Source organism: Genypterus blacodes, unplaced genomic scaffold (assembly GCF_046128005.1).
Source record: "Genypterus blacodes isolate CSIRO-AG114 ecotype Tasmania unplaced genomic scaffold, CSIRO-AGI_Gbla_v1 ptg000061l_1, whole genome shotgun sequence".
NCBI classification, from domain to species: domain Eukaryota; kingdom Metazoa; phylum Chordata; class Actinopteri; order Ophidiiformes; family Ophidiidae; genus Genypterus; species Genypterus blacodes.
The window spans coordinates 3,357,961-3,363,960 of NW_027466873.1; positions in this window are offsets into that span (position 1 = coordinate 3,357,961).

The window sequence follows — 6,000 nt, forward strand, 5'->3', positions numbered from 1 at the left end:
GAAACACCGAAAGTAACAGAGCAGAAAATTGAGTGCAGATTCCTTTTTTGCATTCTGAGATTGGCCGTGATGTGTAAGTTTCCTGTAATGCCTCGCTGCCAGCCAACACAAGCTCATTCCCCTCTCATTCCCTTAGCTGTTGAACTCCAATTTAGAAAGAAAATACTAGCTTAGGGCACTGAGATGCTACAGGCAACGACTCACAACGAGTAAGTAACAGTTTCAGTTCTGAGTACCAACGCATAGATAAGTACCACAGTAATGTTACAAGATTAGCTAATACTCGTAATGGGATAATTAGAGTCTCAGTTCTTATGACATAAACCTTTGAAGGAATAATGCTGTGCACGCTTCACATCACTGTTCCTCATATAAAGACGCAAAGGGAATAACACAGAGACACGGGTGTTGCCTTTTTGATTTGAATTATTTGTTCAGGTATGTTTATGTGTGTGAGCTATAGTGTAGAAGACACATTCTTCTTTCACGCTGTCTTTAACTAAATAGTCAAATCTGCTTTACTTTAGCTTGATTGATGACCTGCTTCTTTTCTGGTTTTGTGCCTTGGCAAATGTTCATCTCCTTGGTTAAACGGAGAACATTCTTTTTTTCTAACTTATTGTTGAGTAAGAGGATGGCAAAGCCTTCGTTATGCGTTTGTTGCGTTTCGGCCGTTTGCTTCTGCTCACTGGGGATGTTGACTGATAAATTTCAAGCCTGACTTCTGACGGAAGCCAGAGGGAGCAAGTAGCATGGATATTCTTGTTTGCATAACAATTCTAAGTCCTGACAATCAGTTTTGTGCCTGCACATACATGAGTCACTGCCATGGCTGGTCTGTAGTGTGTTTAAATGAGTTCAGCAGTCACCCGTCCACCTTTCATTGGAAAATATTTCGGACAGCAAAGAGAGGTTTAAGTTAGAAACATAAATAACTGCAAAACGTATGAGTTATATTTTTACATGCTTGGTCATATTTATTTTATTGATGTTTGGGATAAAGGTTAAGAGTTTAGATTGTTGTTGTTGAAAAGATGAAGGATGTCCTTACCTAGTTGAACTAATTCTTGCGATTTAAAGAAACAAAAAAACACAGAAAACATAACTAACACATGGGTCTGGATATTATTTGTGTCATTGGGACTTGTTGCGTGTCAGGTCTGTCTGATAGGCAGCTATGGATTACTCTGCTGATTGTAGTGGCAGCAGGTGTACTGACCAGGAGTGGATGGTGTTGACGTGCGCAGTGACAAACGGCTGAGCTGCCAGGAACAAACACACTATCTAATGGAACATGAGGCAGCTGTGACGATTGTTTCATTTTAATGTAATTGACATTGTGCACTTCAATAAGCACTTGACCAAACTAAACAAATATATGATATTTTACAGGGCCAATTGCAACGATCTGCCCCTTAAAATGGGCAGCAGTCTGCTTATACAAATTTTATTGAATTCAGTTCAGCTGCAGGGATTATTTCATGTACAGAAAGAAATGAGACCAAAATGTGTGAAATTTCCCTTAAAAAATTGAGTCCTTAGGAGCAATAAAAGCAACTGCCACCACCTTCAACCACTCAGCCACTTCAGGCTTTGTCTGACTCATCAAATGACAGAGAACAATTCTTTCAGCATGAATAAATCCTGCCACTTTCAAGGTCTGGTCGGGATTTACCTGCCGGTAAATGGAGACACATTGAAATTGCTTCTGGCAGGGGGCATAGTTAGCTGACTTGACCTTTTTGTATTCATCTTGCTCGTGTGGCAACTGTCAAGACAAAAACAACACTGCAACAATAACAACAACAGCTATTTCCTCTGACACAGCATTGCCAGATAAATATGATGTTGGAGCGAAACAACAGTCTTGACTTGGCAATGACCAGAAGCGCAATTTTGTATGATTGAAAGATCAACAGTTAGGGTTAAACCATTCCCTACCTCTCCTTCTCTCTCTATGCCCTTACACTATCTAATACAACACTGCATTGGTCCTAACTTTGTATCATTATTTTGTAAATGTCTGCATTTCAAATCATGTTAAAAATTTACCAAATTCAAGAAATTTAACACCTCACTGGACTTGGTCATCAATTCACATAGTAAAACTCTCACACTGCTAAATGTATAGAGGTCCCCCATCTCATTAGTATCTCTTATCAGCCCAACCAGGCAATCAGTAAATCAGCGGCGGCAGGAAGACTGACAGATGAACGGATGACGGGTAAACTTCCTGTGGAATGTGGAATGCCTCTTCCAGAACACAGCAGTGAGTGTGTGAATTTGAGGGGTTGATTTGGAAGTTCGGAGAAGTGATGAGAGAAGTGTTACAATTATTTATTTTTTCAGCTCGATCTCAAATGCAATACATGACAAATTCTTCGCTGCTGATATGATGTCATCATCTGAGTCAAATATGTTCCAGAAAAGTCCATATTTGTGTTTGGGAAGAGGTGAAAGTCAGGTGAGTAGGGTGGGCGTGTAACTTTAAGCTCAAAACCCCAATGTAGCAGTAAGCACTGTTAAGGTATCTCTGTAACGTGTGAGATGCAATCACCACTCTCAGATGAAAGCAGTTGACGTTTTATATCACACCCACAAACATTATGACCCCTGCTCACTTCCTTGTATGTCAGGGTAAGAATTTATCAGTCATCCCTGACGTGCAAATCAACACTGGCTATCTGGAAAGCCAACAGCCATTTGGTGGGATCCGTAACTAATTCTAATTGTCCCTGAATGTGACACCTGGTCCTCCTGTCTCTGCTCTGTGCTTTCATGTAGCTGTTTTCACTTCACACAAAACGGCACAAGAACTGACGTTTTATTCTGGGTTTTCTAGTTTTAACATTCTATATGAATAATATCACGAGGGTGTTTAGGATGGAGTGACAGGCAGTTGAGACATTAAGCAGATGTGTTTGTGTCCCATCACAATAGATTGACATTTATTTTCTTCTGTGTCAATCTTTAGTTAGTAATCTCTGTTCAATAGATCATGATGATGTTGTATATAAAATTAGATCGTCAGAGTAAATGCATCTGCGTTTACATGCACAGCAATAGTCCCATATGAATCCGGACTAGAGCATTATACAGGCCAAGAAATGATCACGTTAGACTAGGCTAAGCTTGGTGGCGCTTAAAGGTAAGAGAGGTAAGAGGTGGTCTAAGCTTATACTTAGACCACCAGTTTAGACATATAAACTCAGACTTGAGTTTAACAATTAACCTACTCAAAGTGGCTCAAAAGTGGTCAAAAAATATAATAATACAAAACAATACCCCCTTTCTGCGCTGTTATGTCTTCATTGCTCAAATCAGTCTATCACAGTGACATCCCTTTTATCTATGCTCTTTCATCCCCAGCAGTGATGAGTAATATGGGATTTGATCATGTTCAGATGTGATTTTCAGAGGAACGTTGGCACTGTTTTTAGATGTCACATTCGGTAGATGAGAATAAAGCTGATTTCCCAGGAGCGACTGATACAGATATCCATTCTCCTTTCATCCTACCTCTTGGCACAACAGACAGCATTCATGAAATGGTCAACAAACCCCCAGCGGATTGTAACACCACACTAATGAGCGGGCAGAGGAGGCTGTGGGCTTGACCTGAGGCTCCCTCAGGCTCCCTGTAGGGTACTGAGCAGCACTAACAGCAGCAATTTGGACATGCTGTCCTGACATGGACACATCACATCCTTTCATTTCTTCCATATGTGACATGGCTGGTTAGGGAATCAGCTGTCATTACAATGTGCTGTCTTTCTGCAGACTGATGACACTACGGCTGATAATATGAACATAACCTGCATTATAAAACACAACATCAGTTACCTGAAATTGCATGAAATCTCTCATCTTCAGTGTTATCATTTTGGGGACTCATTCTGCTTCTGTTGTATTAGTGTGAGATTTTTTATTGGAATGAAAAATCACAAATCCACTGCAATCCAAGTTATATTAACCTCACAGAATGGCTGCAACTTTCAATAAGTCTGGATTTTCTAAGACAGCTTTAAATAACCAAATACCTTTGTGAGAGCAAATGAGAAGGTCTAAGTTAAAATGGATAAAATATCACTAGAATAAAGCGAAGAAGAATTTTCTGTGATTTCTTCCACATTCTTTCTTAGTTGATAGAAGTTCATTTAATAAATGTGTGCATTTTAAGAAAGTCAATAATCAGTTTCAAAGTCTTTTAGCACCAGGAGTCATTGTCTAATTGTTCTTGTTCTGTTTTCTGTTCGTTCTTGTTCTGTTTTCTGTCAGTGTCCTGACACCTTCCTGAAACAAAGGTGAATTATCTTAGGAAGAGGTCTTTGAAATCTCACTGCAGTGGCAGATTAAACTTTGAAGGAAACCAGACTGCCGTGTCTCAATAAAAAACACAATGGCTTGAAACAATGAGCATTTTGTAGTATTTCCTGACCACCCATGAAGCTTAGCTAATTGAACTTAAATCCAATCGGTAACAGTCACACAAGATGCTATTCATTGCCCAAGGTAACAATGAACATGATGGTAATAATGGCAGATTGAACATGACAACATTTATCTTTCTTTTATGCCCTTTTCCTCAACTTTTTACAGTACCATGGGGCATGCTGGGAGTTTTTCATCACACAATCACACCAGGACTGGTAGGAACTGCAATTTTCAAAGGCAAATATGTGCAATACTGTCTAAAAACAGTTTTGACAGTGCAGTTTCATAAGAAGATAATTCTATAATAACCTAGCAGAAACAAGCCAGAGTTAATCTTGGTTTTTAACTATATGTGTATTTTAAAAACCCCAGATGATTTCCATTAATGAATCCAACAAAAATGGCACAGATGAGCTGTCGCCATTTTCTCTATATTATTAAATTGTCAATGACTAACCTCAGCCCCAAAATGCATCATAGCAGTGTTTTTGGTTGGTTCCTGCATAATGAATGATAAAATGCATTTACAAGAACTATTTATCCACAAATACGAAGATCATGAGGTAGCTGCATGTTCATCAGTGAACCCCCATTGCGTACGTGCAGACAGGAATACCCTCGAGCAGAAACTCAAGCCACGTCTACCTTCACGCTTGGCTAAAGAGAATATCTTGACAAACATAAGACAAATGACCAGTCAGTGTAAAATGAGATGGATATTGTGAATTGAACCAGACATTAAGTGGGCTGTCATAAGCATCAGCAATGTTCCCTCAGGCTGACGGCTCATCTGAAGACCCTCAGTAAGGCAGCCAAACTCTTGCAGAATGAAATAACAACCTGTGGCCAGCAAGGCAAGGATAATGCTTTCTCCTGCTCTGCTCTACGAGGCGTGTACTCCTGAAATCACTGCTGTGGATATCAGTTTCTTCTTAGATTTGCACTTATCATGTCAACAACAACAACACACTTTATTTATCCAAGCTTTTCTCATCAAGATTGTCGAGCTGTTTTTCTCGACCTGGCCAAGACTTCAGTGTGAGGCATGTTAATAGTAAAATATTGCAATTTCATGGATCAAATGATAACTAAAAAATGTTAGGAAATGAATTTAAGATAATGTATTATTTTGTATAAAAACACAAACTTTAATTAAAAAAATATATGTATTTATAACAGAAATAAGGATGTTGTTTCACTGCCTTTTGATCTTTCACTTTGGAATGCAGACCAGTCAGACTAAAGATTAGTCTTTATCTTTTTCATTAACCGTAAAAGGGAAATTTTTACAAAAAGAACAACTTGGTAATTGCATGCAGATTTGGGAGGCTGCTGAGTGACTGATACTAAATGCAAGTCAATGGCTGCGTTCAAAGGGCACCAATGTATATTATTGTGGTTAACAAAGGGGAGGGGACTTCCTCAATGTTTGGCTGCAGTGTGTGATCCCGAGTCTGCTGAAGCTAAATTTTGTCTCCATCTTTTTCAGCCATTCTCATCATAAAGACAGATAAGATTAATCCAGAGGAAATACGGACAGATATTGATTGGCTTCAGAGAGAGACG